This window comes from Parasteatoda tepidariorum, chromosome 5 (genome assembly GCF_043381705.1).
Source record: "Parasteatoda tepidariorum isolate YZ-2023 chromosome 5, CAS_Ptep_4.0, whole genome shotgun sequence".
Classification (NCBI taxonomy): Eukaryota; Metazoa; Arthropoda; class Arachnida; order Araneae; family Theridiidae; genus Parasteatoda; species Parasteatoda tepidariorum.
In genome coordinates, this window is record NC_092208.1 from 58,534,836 (window position 1) to 58,550,133 (window position 15,298).

At 28.2% G+C, this 15,298-nt stretch overlaps 1 protein-coding gene across 2 annotated transcripts in view; it reads right to left on the bottom strand.

The window, feature by feature from the left end:
• LOC110282076 (junctional adhesion molecule 2A) overlaps positions 1-10,840 on the bottom strand; it is a 97,989-nt gene extending 87,149 nt beyond the window's left edge. For both annotated transcript variants that reach the window (XM_043044016.2, XM_071181502.1), the window contains exon 1: positions 10,676-10,840. The gene's annotated coding sequence lies outside the window, so the exon portion shown is untranslated. The remainder of the gene's footprint in view (positions 1-10,675) is intronic.
• Between the last annotated feature and the right edge of the window lie 4,458 nt (positions 10,841-15,298).

A 15,298-nucleotide genomic window follows, 5' to 3' on the forward strand; every position in this document is an offset into this window, starting at 1 on the left:
AGTATTCAATAGTATATAGCTTTTCAGAAACATTCCACAATATCTTAGATTTAAGCAATAAATAAATACATCCTTAAAAATTCTATTTAAACTTAATCTATTCCTAAGAACGGAATATATTTTATGAAATATTCAGTCATCAAATAATATAAAACGTATACGTAATAAAAACTGAGTACAGAAGCAAAATATTATATCACTTCATTTCTTACAAAAAAAACCATTTCGGCTAGTATAATTCCAACAATTTCAATCTATTTCTGAGTCTAATTATTTAATAAAAGATATTATTGAGTAAAGAATATCTTTTAATAAATATTCAATAGTCGTATAATAAATATGTGTAATAAAAACTGAGTATAGAAACAAAATATTATATCACTGCATTTTTTGCAAGGAAAAACATTTAGACGACTCTAATTTCAACAATTCTAATCTAATCCCGAGTCTAATTATTTAATAAAAGATATTCTTAAGTAAGGATTGTTTTTTATTAAGTATTCAGTGTCGAACATTACAGTAAATATACGTAAAAAACTATCTATAGAAACAAAATATTATATCACTGCATTTTTTGCAAGAAAAACCATTTAGACGGATCTAATTACAACAATTCCAATCTAGTTCCGGGTCTAATTATTTAATAAGAGATATTACTAAATAAAGAATATATTTTATTAAATATTACGTCGTGTGTCGAATAATATAATAAATATACGTAATAAAAACTGAGTATAGAAACAAAATGTTATATCACAGCATTTTTTGCATGAAAAACCATTTAGACCAGTCTAATTACTTGAACCATTTATAGTAAGCTGATCGCTTAACTTATTCACAGTTTGCGAAAGCTTTTTGCTATGAATGATTTAACATTAAAAATACCATTTCGAAATAAGTAATTTTCTTAATGGCCCTAATAATGGCTAATCTGTGACATATTTGTAATTTCTAGTTTCACATTTCTGACTCAGAGAGGTAAGTTATATCTACGCATATCATTGAAAAAAATTTAAGTTCTTAAAGATTGCAAATGTTATTGAAATTCTTAACTGCAAATACAGCTGGTTCTCTATTTAAGAGAAAAATGGATTGTATTTAGAAGAGTAATGACTTTTCTTAACGGTTTCTTATTTTGCTTCTTTTCGAATGGAGTTAAGAGCAGAAATTTGAATTTAGTATCATTTCAGTTTGAATCATTAATTAAATTTTTCAGTTGAAAGTCAAATGCAGTTTTATTACCCTTTCATAGTTCAAGCAATTGGATCTGTTTTAGTATGTAAACTAACATCAAACTATATTCATTTGTCTATTAAGTTAAGAAAAGTCATCGTAAAAAAAAAAACACTTTTTACGAAGTTTTAATTGGCTGTTAGTTCACAGCAAATACAAAATAGTAAAAAAGTGCATAAATTTAATCTAGACAATAATCTGTAAAGAATTTAATAGATTGTAGCGGATTCAATAGATAATTTGTTTCTCGCATTATTACATAACACATAATTAACAGAGATTTCAAGATAAAGCTATTAGTATATCCTTTATTCATATAATATTTAACTATTTCTACATACTAATTGCAGATTATATTTAACTATTTGTATATGGGTCATTCTCACAAAAACAGTCATTTTCATGTCCCCAGTATATTTTATGTTTGTTTTACAGCTTACGAAAAAATTAAATTCAGGGAAAGTGTCCTTCGGAATGNTTCTATATTTGACAAAGTAAAAAGTCTATTGTTGTTAATCTTTAAAATTGAATAGCAAGCAAAACTCTTCAAATAAATTTAAACTTTGTGATGACATTTTTCACTTGTGTTATTTATCTTTTGAGTGGTAGCGCTTTGCGCTCTTGTGCCATAGGTCCTGGGTTCGATCCTCGGGCCGGGCAAGGTTGACTCAGCCTTCCATCCCNACTCTTAATCGAAAACCAATGAGATAGATACTTACTTCGTGAAAATCCGATCATTAGAGCGAAAGTTATTCAGGTTGTATTTTTGAGCAAGGTACATATATCTGTTTAATTCGTTCTTATGTGGAGGTGGATAAATTTATTACTATACTTTTAGCGTACCATAGGATGTTAATTTTTTTCCTTTCCTAATTTATTGTCAAACGCCCGGTGGCTGAATGGTAGCGCTTCGCGCTCTTGTGCCACAGGTCCTGGGTTCGATCCTCGGGCCGGGCAAGGTTGACTCAGCCTTTCATCCCTTCAGTGGGTCGATAAATGAGTGCGCAGCATGCTTGGGAACTAAATACTGGGAGTTTCGCGTTCGGCTGACCACCTAACCGGAACATCTGCTCCTGCACCCCAGAACCCAAGGTCAAGAAAACTGAGATAGGCACAGTAGGTCTTGGCCCTCTATGGGCTGTCACGCCACTGAGTTTCAGTTTATTTATCCTTTGTTATTTTACTTTATTAACGGTGTTCATCTACTCACTTATAGAGGGAATAAGTGTTTCATAATTTATAACCCTTTTGTTCTAAATCCAACAAAGAAGACGAGAAAAGTCCGAAAGGTTGCACTGGGACAAATATTTTTCGTTCAGAACTTTTAAGACTATCCAATGCTTGTATTACATTGATAAGAAGATTACGAAAATTTCACATGAATAGCTCGTCTGGAAGTCGAATCTTATTAAATATTTGCCTTATCAAAGAATGAAACTGACTTACACAGATTCAGAAAAAGGTAAAATAAGAAAATAACATTTAAAATAATATATCAAAATGGAAAAGCGCTAAATACAGCTAAAATTAAATTTTTAATAATTTCTCAAATTAGAAACACAAATCAAGCAAAAAAGGAAGAATTTCTGAAGATATGTATGTTAGCAAAACAGCGCTTCATCAAGGGACACACTGTCTGCCAACACACAGGGGCCTTTCTGTCATCAGTGGTATTACCAAAACTTGACTGTGTCGCGAGGCCCCAGAATGGATAAACTAAATAAGAAAAGCAATTAAAAATTCAAAAATTGAAATGTAAATGCAATGAGAAATTAATGATTCACAAACAATATTCCAAAGTACAAAGAGTTAGAACTAATAATGAGACGTCCACATATAAGGAAAAAAATTAAGATAAAATTATAGTTAGAATAACCAAATAAAAATAAAAAAACAAAGCATTTACAATTTTTATTTTATAATAATTTTATTTTTAATCATAGCAATTCCGAAGAGATTTAACGCTTAAAATGATATTTTTCCCTTTCTTAATCCAATTCAATGAAATTAAATTAAATTATCTGAAAATAATAAGAAAATGGGGACGTACCCTGGAAACTGCAAGTGATAAGGATAAATTAACGTTTATCACCAAATTACCATTCATGAGTTAATTTTTTTGAAATGAGCTAACATTTTACTTAAAATGCAAATCCAGTGAAAAGACAAGTGCGTAATAGTCTTTGAATGACTATTTCAGTTATAGATTAAGTAAAGAATAATGTTTTATATGATGTTTTTTTCCAGTTATAGTTTAAGTAAATATTTTTTTCTTTGGTTTAATTATTGATGTTGCGTCCTTTGATTTAATTTAAAACCTTCCTTTAAATTTATTTAAGAATGGGTTGAGTTATTGACATTTTCTGGAAAACATTTTGAGTTTTTAGAAATTGAACAACTTATATATTTATTATGATCATCAATTTTTATATGCATCTAAAAAATACAAAACAAAATAAAATAACATACGATTTAATACAAAATGAAGAAAATTATGATCGCCTTGCGGAGATCACAGGTTTTTCATTAGCAAAATGGTTGTTGTCTAATTTTTTTTGGAAAAGAAACTTTATTGTGTTTTCATCTTGGACATCTTTAACTGTTAATCTTGTACTGCTCGGTACATAATTTCGCGCACATATTTAAATGCAGCTCAGACACATTCTGTGTACATTCTTTTAATGACTGAATAGACATTGAACAGCCACCGAGATCAATATTAACATTTTTGCATTGGTACAAGGGTGTTTGATGGAGATTGTAAGCTGCATCATACACCCGTTTCGGATTCACAAGTTCATACATGAAACATGTTTTGAAAGCTAGGCTTTTTTTTCTTCAATTTTACATGAATAGTGAATGAATCATTAATATTGCGTGGAAGACAGTCTACAGTCTTGTGCAAGTTATTAGGTACGTTGACAATGGATCGTTTATCCCTAACTAGTGATCAACACCCAGTTCTCGTATTTGCATGAAAGGGGATCGGAGAGTCACCATTCGCTCTTCGGTAGGGTTCAGTTCTCTCAACCACTGTGGTACTTTTGTGAGGGACGGGCTTCATGCTTGCGTTCGCGATCGGAATCCTTTCGTTTTTCCGTTTGTGTGTAACGCTTAAGGTATTCCCGTCTACGCTCTTCGGCTTTTTCAGCCTAGGTAAGTTTAGGCTTTGGCATCGTTTTTTTCTTGCTTCAACTCTAACTTTTGGAACTCTAACTTTTTTCTTTATTTGCGATATTCACCTGAATTGGTATTGAAAACGATCCAATTTGAACTGTAGGTTAGAATTTCTGATTCTTAATTAAAACAATATAAACAAAAATATCATTAAAATGATGGATTTATCTTTTATTCATAACTCAAGAAGTATTTAAAGGATCTCTCTGGTCCCATATCTCAAAAATAAATTCGTCAACTCAATGCATAACAAAATTAAAAGTGAAAAAAGAATTCTAAAAAAATTATCAAACAGCAGCGGTCGCCAGCAGCAACGCATGCGCAATGTTTACTACTACTCTTGATTATTGTAGTTGAAAAGTGAGGACGCCATAAAATCCAAACCAAGACTCATTTTGCCAAAACCATTTACCATTTTGGTAAAAAAAATTACCAAATCTTTGAAAAATTCTTTAGAAATATTTCAAATGCTGAACCTTTTCGAGAATCTTGAAAAATAGAGCGAAAACATTCAATGATTAAAAATTTCAATAAAGTGCTGCCGTCTATATTCTTTAGGAGCAAAAAATCCTAAATTTCACCGCATTGGCATATTTATGAGGGCTTCCATATCAGCCGAATTAGTTGAACGTTTTTAAAATACTTTGAATTTCAAAATTATAACCACAGTAATTAAAAGGAAAATTATTATTTTTTAATGTAATTTCGAAATTCCCAATAACTGAAAGAAATTCTTTTTAGTATTATGAATAAATTCAAACCTAATAATTTGTTCAATCAAAATGTTCTTAAAAATTTTAAAGTATAAGTTGGAATCAAAATGTGTTAAACTAATAACATTAAACTTAAAATCTTTTATTTTATCGTATAATCTAATGAAAAACTTTTGGTTATGAAGTTTAAAATCAAGATCTAAAAAATTAGCACCATTTTCATCTGAATTAGTTTTTATTAAATTGAATTCTTTTTGATAAATATCTGCAATATAATCAAAATCATTGCAATCAAAAATAATTAAATCATCAATAAATCGAAACCTAAATAAATAAATCATGTTGTAAAAATTTATGTTCATAAAAATGTAAGAAAATATTAGCAAATGCATGTGAATAACAATTTCCCATTGCGATATCTTGAATTTGTCGGTAAAAACAAATACCATTAAAAAGATAATTTTCAAAAATGCTTACATTACATAAATTAATCCAATCTTCCCTATTAATGTCCTCATTACTCAAATATTTATCAAAAATTTCTAAACAATTATTCCTGAAATTATTGTGTGGTATACTCGTAAATAAATTTTCGTAATCATATGTAAGAATATTATTAATTTTGTTGCAATTTAAATATTTGAATGTTTTAAATATTTAATAACGCATGTGATTTGTAAAAAATGCTTATGATTAGAAATAATTTGCTTAAAATAATGTTTAAATAATTAAAAAAAAAAGTCCAANGGCTACCGGGGCCGGTACCCCCTGAAGACGTCGGCTTCGGTGGTCATATTTTTATTTTATTTCATTTGTTTTGTATTGATACTTTTTTCTGAAATTTCTGCTGCTTCTTAGCGCGTTTTTTTCAAAGAAGTTTTATCCTTTTGATCTTAATTATTTGTGTTTTCTTTCAGTACATTACATAAATTAATCCATCAAATATTTATCAAAAATTTCTAAGCAATTATTCCTCAAATTATTGTGTGGTATACTCGTAAATAAATTTTCGAAATCATATGTAAGAATACTATTAATTTTGTTGTAATTTAAATATTTGAATATTTTTAATATTTAATAACGTATGTGATTTATAAACAATGCTTATCATTAGAAATAATTTGCTTAAAATAATGTTTAAATAATTAAAAAAAAATCCAAAAATAGAATTATAGCATTCAGTACTGTAAGTAGGAAATCTAAATTTAACCTGCTTTTTGTGGAACTTAATTGTTGGAAATAAATAAGGATAATTAATTCTATTGATTTTTAAACCTATTTACTTGAGAAAAAAAAATTGATTGTCAATTTCATTTTTAGAATTATTAATTTTAACAAAAGTATTATTGTTTTTATATTCTTTACTCGTTAAATGTCTAAAAATAAAGCAAAAATTATTAGATGCTTTGTCAACAACGTAAATAATACAATTCAGACAGCGCGTCCCCAGATGAAGTTCTGTTTTGCTCTAACATACATATCTTTAAAAAAATTTCGTTATGTGCTTGATTTGTGTTTCTTACTTTCTAAATAATTATTTGTCTTATCATAGGTGGTAAGGGTCATTTTCCAAAAATTTGCGATTTTAAGTCATTTTAATAAATAATCTTTATTTATCCGATTATAATAATAGTTTTATGAGTAATAGATAGCAAAGCTTATTCAAAATACAGTTTCAGGATTGTTTCATAATAAAAATGAGATAGTTTAATGTTGTTCCAGGATTTTTTCTACTCTGTAATTATTATTATATTAAATTATTTCTATTAAGTCAGCAACAATGGGTCTCAGAACTTGATGAATGTTCCATTTTTAGATTTGACAGTTATTTTAAAAAACTGCAAACGTACCTGCTGTTTTCTAAGAAAAAGCATAATAAAGGTAACGATATTTCATTCACAAAATATTTTTCAGAAGTGTAGCACCTAACTTATGAACATTACAGAGAAACTTTAGCTTAATTTGGCTCTATAAAAGTCACATCTAGCTTTTTATATACAGTTTATAATTATTTTATACACAGTTAATACATATGAAAGCTCCAAACACCAATAACCAAGATCACCACCAAGTTGCACCAAGATCAATCACCTTTATACATAAGTTTGATATTTTTACTTCAGAAAACTCTAATGTTGGCGTATTTTGGTTTCGTAAATTATAGTTTACTTGTGTGGCTGTCGAGTGCTTGTGGCTGTCCTGAATATTGCTTTTCATCTGCATAAACGTATTGAAAAATATGCACCTATGTCTTTATTTGTGTAAAAAAGACATTTATATTTCAATTTTTATGTCTATGAAAACAATGTGAAAAATTTCTTTATTGTATAATTTCTAACCACTTTTACTTTTTCATGTCTGGTTTGAATTTAACTTAATATTTTTTTGCCATGCGTATGTTTGATTTACATACTCATTTTATTTTAAGAATTAGTGTATATATGCAACATAATTGTTGGATTTTTACTTTATGTTGTCTCATTAAAATAAATTTTAGAATTGCTAAATAACAAACATGATGGTAAGTAACAAACACTCCAAGTAGTTTTTAAAGAAAAAAACATTCTAATTGCTTCCAAGTATCAGGAACTTTCCTTAGGTCCACCATTTTGGTCTAAATAGTTGTCATCTTTTTGGTGGCAAGTTCGCCGAAAACAGGTCAAACAGGTCTACCAGGAAACCAATGATCACAGACAACGATTGTCCTAGAGATGATATCTCTACATTAACCAGACTAAGGACAAAACATTATAAGGGCATGAAAATCCATCCCGATAATACAAGATCATATATCAACTGCAAGAACTGCTAATATTCCAAACTGATACCAAAACTTATCTCTGAATGCCCAATTTTTACTGCAGATGTTTTAAAGCTGGGTATGCTGACACTTCAGAATCACTTCCGCAGATCCTTTATGGCTCCGATACACTAGAGCTGGCGGCTGCAGTTAACCGCTCCTTTAATGGAATTTAGTTTATTACCTTCATCTGTGGACACGACGACAACAACATCGTTTTGGTGTCCAGGTACAAGACATTTTTTTACAGTGAAGTACCTAACTGACAAACATTAAATATGAAGGGTGCATTTATGGCATTAAAATCCTCTTATTTGGTCATTCACGATACAACAATTCCAATAAAATAATTAAAAAAATCATCAGCTTATTGCAAATCAGTTGCTATGAGAGTTGTTTTAAATTTCAGCAAACGTAATAGAGTGTATGGATGAACTATATAGATATACTTCTTTAACTTGATTGCCTGATACTATGATTCGACAATCACGAGTTCAACTATCAACAAGTTCAACTATTATTGACTCTAATGAGACCGTGTAATAATAAACTGTGTACTAAAAAAAATAAAAGTAAAATTATACCAATGCGTTTCAGAGAAACGTAAAAAAACAAACTATTATGGTCGTTAATTATGCTTAATTAATTTTAATAATAATTACTAATTGTAAAGAAAAGATATACTATAAACCAAAATTTATTCGGAAGTGGTACTAAATCATTTAGAAAAATGTACGAAAATAGCCATAATATTATTGACGCTATTGATGTGTAATTAATTTTGGTACTAATTACTAATTAACATTAAAAATAATGTTAATAGCAAAATTAATAGAGAAATGGGCTTAATTCGTTTAAGAAAAGCGTAAAAAATTCGACAAATTATTCCTGACGCCAATGATGCTTAATTAATTTCGGTAATAAGTACTTACTGAAATAGAAAATAAGCTATATACTCTAAGTACTAAAGCAAAATAACGTGAAAAATAGCTCTAATTTATTTAGAAAAAAATGTAAAAAATTGCCTTTTTATTACTGACGCAATAGGTACTACTGGCATTATGGTAATGGATGCAATTTTAATAGGTACCAGATGTAGAAATGTAGGTGGTATGCATTATCCATAATAATATCTATAATAAAGAGTTTGTGCATGTGTATGTGTCTCTCTTATAAATCTGGAAAAATTTGCATCCTGAAATTTGGACAGTGGGTAAAAGGGGCGATTTCAGCCCCTTATCCAAAAATTCATTCAAAACTTTTAATTATATCGTTCAGGAGAGACAATTAACACATTTCACTTATTTAACAGATTCACTTATTCACAGGCATTTCCACTTAATGGTAATTATTTAGATCCAAAAGAAACAGTTACTTGTCAATGAAATTTCTTTAATTTACAAAATCAATTATTAATAAATTTTCTATATGAATGAAAACAAAAATTCTAACTACTCTTTTGTATTATATATTTAAGTATAAATATAATTCCGATAATCAAGCAGTTTTTTTAGTAACTGTTAGACTGTTTTTATAATCAAAAAATACCGAAATATGTCTTTGCTTGTTAATAGTGTGCGAGGAAAAAATATATAAAAGAGACGCATCAGCATCAAAGGGTTAAATTAATACTTAATCATTTTCACAGCTTAAAATTTAGATCTGTGTCATGCTTCTTCCTTCCGAGAACAGCTCACCCTGTTAAAAATTCCAAATCAAACATTAGTAAAATGTACTGACACCCAGTAAGCCAGTACTTTTTTTCTGTAATATACATTCTTATCGTAGAATTTTAAGGAGCAAAAATTCTGGTATACTTTACAATAATATTTATTGTAAATTCAGTAAATCACTGTTGTGAAATAATTATTAATGTGAAATATACGATATTGAATTAAGGTACTTTTTATTGCAATTTGAACCGGAATTTTTCAATACGCATAATAACAATCACCATGGAATTCGTTCAAGAAGCCGGTACTTTTTTCTGTAATATCCATTCTTATCATGGAATTTTACGGAACAAAAAATCTGATATACTTTACAATAATATTTATTGCAAAATTAGTGAATTACTGTTGTGAAATAATTACTAATGTAAAACATACGGTATTGAATTAAAGTACTTTTTATTGCAATTTGATCCTGGATTTTTCAATATGCACAACAACAATCACCATAGAATTCATTCCAGAAGCTAGTACTTTTTTCTGTAATATCCATTCTTATCATTGAATTTTACAGAACAAAAATTTTGAAATACTTTACAATAATATATATATTGTAAAATCACTGAATAACTGTAGTTAAATAATTATTACTGCAAAATATACGGTATTGAATTATGGTACTTTTTATTGCAATTTGATTCGGAGTTTTTTACGGTGCTTAACAGCAATCAACATAGAATTCAAGCGCTTTCAAAATTCACATAAAATCAAATCATGCACTTAGATTAATTATTATTTTTTTTACATTTACATAATTTAAAATATTATTAATGAAATATTATAAATTTTATTGCCGAAAAAAGAAGTTTACTAATAATTTGTTTCATAAAACCATTTTAAAAACTTAATTAAATTATTCATTCATCAAATAATATTAATGTTTTAAATTATAAATTAACGGATAGTATTTTTTTTTTATAAAAATGGATGAAAAAATATATTTTAAATACAATCTTCTAAACGCAAAAATTAATTCAATATTTAAAAGTCATTTCACTAAGTAATGAGCATGATAAACTTACCCATAATTCTGCCTACAATAGTCAGGCGACCGGAAAATATATGGGCAGAACTTAATCAAATTAAATATCCCAAGCGCAACAACTGAAACTCGTGCTGAACTAAATCTCTCAAAACTACAGAACAGTGCTCTCATGAAGTACTTCGGAAATCATCTGCCTCAAACGATCCCGTTGATCTTGAGCTTACTCACTCCCTCTAACGGAAAGAGGCGAAATTATGATGCTTGAAGATTTTATCAACTTAAAGATGTTATCAGACTAAATGAGCAGCTAATTTTTCATGAAATGTATTTAAATTTCACTTATTACATTAATCCTTACAATTTTTAAATATTTGTTTATAAATGACTTATTTTCTAAATGCTAATAGTAAATAAACATTTTGGAAATGATGTTCTCATGCTGAAATTATAAATGCAATATGATATTATGCAATATGAAAATATAATATAAATTTATATGCAGTTTAGCTGTTCTAGTATTAGTTTTAAAGAAATTGGAAGTCTTTTTAGTTGATTAATTAAATAATAATACGTGGTTGTAAGAAGAAAAAGTTATAAAATAGAGCTATAATTACATAGAGCTTAATTTTTAATTTTAAAACAGTGCATGACATTCAAAATAACTGAAATCTGCACAGAGTAAAATACTTTTTAAATTACCGTATTCTATGGTATTATGACAAATCTGGTTAAAAATAAACCATAATTCTAGTTAAGAAAACAAAAACATACGATAATTAAAGCACCCATTTGGTAATTTTTCCGTTCATATAGTAACGGTTTAACGAAAATTCTTGTTTTCAAAATTATAGTTCCTAAAAACACACATTTTTTAAAATATAAAAAGCATGAAAAGTAAATTCAACCAAATAAATAGTTTTTATACTATGCTTTAAGGTATCATGAAGCAATTACCAAATTTGCAAAGTTTTAACTCTTATTAGAAAACCATATCTTATTGTTAATTTTGGCAAAAATTATTACCAAAGCATTTCGTCAAAAATTTCTGAGCGTTTTTATGTTTTCAGTAAAGCGTTTCTGAGCGTTTTTATGCCAGAAACACAGTAAATTTTATCATAATCTGGTGATTGTAACCATACTTTTTTCTTAGTGTAGAAAATTATTTTTTAAAATTTTTAAGAATGGATTTTAATCTTTATTATAACTTAAATCAATAAATCACATCTCCTTAGCCTGGAAGACTTTGCATTAAAATTATTATGGTCAATTTTTAGTGTACTTAGACACTGAAGACTTGTTTATATATTATTTGCTTTTAAGTGTTATGTAGGAATTAGGAATGTATTTTCAAAGATATATTATTAAAAGATGAGTAGATACTTTCAAATAACACCTGCCATATATAAAGTTTCTACCGAATTTGATCCTAAATCTTTTGCGAATTTTTTTTCAGGACAGACTTATAAACTCTGACCGAACCTTTTAAAGCTTAAAACTTGAAGTTTTTTGAAAATTTTTTTATACAAGTAATTTTAAGATCAAATAATTTTAGGACCAAGTAATTCTAGTAACCCTAGGACGGCATATTATCAACTATCTAAAAATTTGTGGTTCATGACGTGAACTTATGAAATTGTATCAGAATCAAATAAAATATAAAATTGTATCAGTGTTTAAAAATCAATATCAGAATATGGGAAAGTGTGTGGAATAGCGAGAAAGATTGTGAAATAGAAAACTTTATAATTAGATGTTGGATAAGAAGTAGATACTGTTTAATAATCAGTGCTTTTAACAAGATCAAAATATATTATTAGAAATAGCTATTAAGTGATTTTAAAAATAGTAGCGTTCAACATTTCACATTGTATTCATCATTGACGTAAACTAACAGAAATTTAGTGGAAAAATAAAGGGGGAAAATGCAAATTTGATAAAAGTAAGTATAATAAATATTATTAGTTTTTTTTAATTATATATTTTATTTTTTATGCAGTCAAAGATTTCTATTTGTTTAAGTCTATAGGCTCTAATTTCAAAAATATTTAACAATATTTTCAACATTTACGGCATAAACTGTTAGAAAAATTAAGTAATGTTTTTTTTTTTTTTTTTTTTTNTTTTTTTTTTTTTTTTTTAGAAATTAAGAATTTTTACTCTTTGATTAGGAGCAATTTTTTTTTCTTACAAGCGATTGGTATGTTTACGTCACTGATTTCTATTCAGCAATTGATTTCTCTCTCCAAGCCAATGTTTCTTAATGAAATTTTTACTCTATTTTGTGTCGAAATGTGCAAGCTTAAAAAGGTAATATATAACAGGGATCACGTAAATAGTGCGGCAAACTCTAGGTGAGTTAGGGTACATCAACAGGATGAAAATTGCATAGAAATACATACCCGGAAATATCATAGTACTCGGCTAGGGGTACTTCCCTATTATGACCTGCTCAGGAACAAGCGAAGAACCAATTCAATATAAGGAAGTGCCCCTATCGGAGTATGATGACATTTGCGGGTATTTTTATCGACACAATTTTAATCCTGATAATGTGCCTTAACTACTCTAGAAATCTGCCGCAATATTTACGCGATGTTATGTAAATTAATTTTTTAAACTTGCACATTTCGCCAAAAAATATTTGAAAATGCCATTTTAAAAACAGTTTGTACCTTAAGGAGCAAAGCTAATTTCAGTTTTAAAATCCCTACACCAAGGCAAGATCAAGTATTTGTAATTATTAATTAATTTTTTTAATAATTCTTCTTCCAGCACTCTCAGAAATAAAGTTCTCACGTTTGACGATTCAGCAATATTTGGGCTGTATTTCGTTAATTTTGAGAATCATTGTGTCAAACACGAGCTCTCAAATGTATGACAAAAATGTTTCCTCAATTACGGAATCTCATCATAGTGCTTATTGTGGGAGAACTGGAATGAAGACTATACGATCGAAAATAATGTGATGATAAAACCGGGAGGTCTGTAATGTAAGGAATGTGTCGAATCTCGCTTCGAGCAAAGAGCGGGATCGATCTCTCTGTTCTTTTAGTCTTAGAGCACGAACTTAGTCAGAGCACTTTGGGCAGCGTTGATCCTCTTATATTGAACCCACGATAAGGTGTGTGATTATTCAAAAAGTTAAATACATTAGAGACTAAGAGGTTTTCATTTTCTGGAGAATAAAGAAAAAATGGAATGACGAAATATTTCTTTAATTTTGACGAAATTCATTTCCTCGTGGAAGTGACGGTAGTTATTTCGCCAATTTTTTGGGAACATATACCAGGAAATGGTTTGGTCAAGAACGATGAAAGTTTCACAAAACTTGAGTATCAACTGTTAACAGTAAGTTTAATGTTAAAAGAAATCAATTTTTTGCTGTAGTAGGTACAAGAACAAGAAACCATAGCAAAATTGATTGCTGTGCCGGATTGCAGATCGAAATACAGTAGAAAGCAGAGGTATTAAAAGTGTCAGTACTTTTCTACTTTTACGTAAAGTCTTACGAACAAAAAGCTTGATGTATTGTGATTTTTATACAGTAATACTTACTGTCAAATAATTTAATTACTGTAAATAAATAAATATCACTGAAAAAGTTACGGTCTAGTTTTTCAGATTTTACAGTTGCTGCGCTCAGGTTGCCAGTATTTTATAAAGTGATTTAATTCGGAATTTTTTACAGTGTACATTTATCCAAAACATTTTTATTAAAAATTCTCAAAAATATTGTGAATTATTAATAATTCCTTGAAGGGGAAAATTTTTCTATACGGACAACAATAAAAAAAATTCAGTTAAAATTCCGTATAATATGGTAATGTCGTTTCTGGAAGAAATATCATAATTTTGGCTAATAAAATTAATTACACATAAAAAAAATTTTCTTCTTAAGTGTCAGGTTTAAAGAAAAGTTCGGTTTTCAAAATTATGGTTTTTATTATCACACGTTTAGTAAAAAAAATATAATTATTCAAAACACCAATTATTCGAAATACAAATTTTTTCTTAAGTGTAGGCATTCGGATATAAAAATCAGTGGTATTTTAAAATCAAATGTTCTCAAAACGGGCCTGATTTTCTGATTTGATAAAAAATTTTTAGGAGAGTAATTACTTATGAAATCAGTGGTTTTAACAGAGAGAAAAAATTCTGGTAAAATTACCGTACTGTATTGTAGTGACATTTTCGGTGTAAAAACAATAATTCTGGTTAACAAAAATAAAATATACGGTATTTAAACTATTCGTTAGGTAATTTTTCCGTTCATATTGTAACTGTTTTTCAGGAAAGTTCGGTTTTCAAAATTATGGTTTTTATTACCTCACGTTCAGTAAAAAAAATACAAAACTGAAAAATAAATTTAACCTTGAGATAAATGTATGACATTGACATAAACAGGAACTGTTGATCAATAATTAAGTTTATTCTTCAAAATTTTTTGTCGTAAAGATGTCAAAAAATTTAATCTTTAACTGAGTCAAGTTTTTCATACTATGCTCTAACACAGTGATTCTCAACCACAGTGCCGCGGTACTTTTGTGTGCCTCCAAATACTAGAAATGATACAATAAAAATTATAATGCTGTTTTTATGATGAGTAAAGTTTAAATTAAAGAAAAGTGCATTTATATCTATATAATATTATATATATATA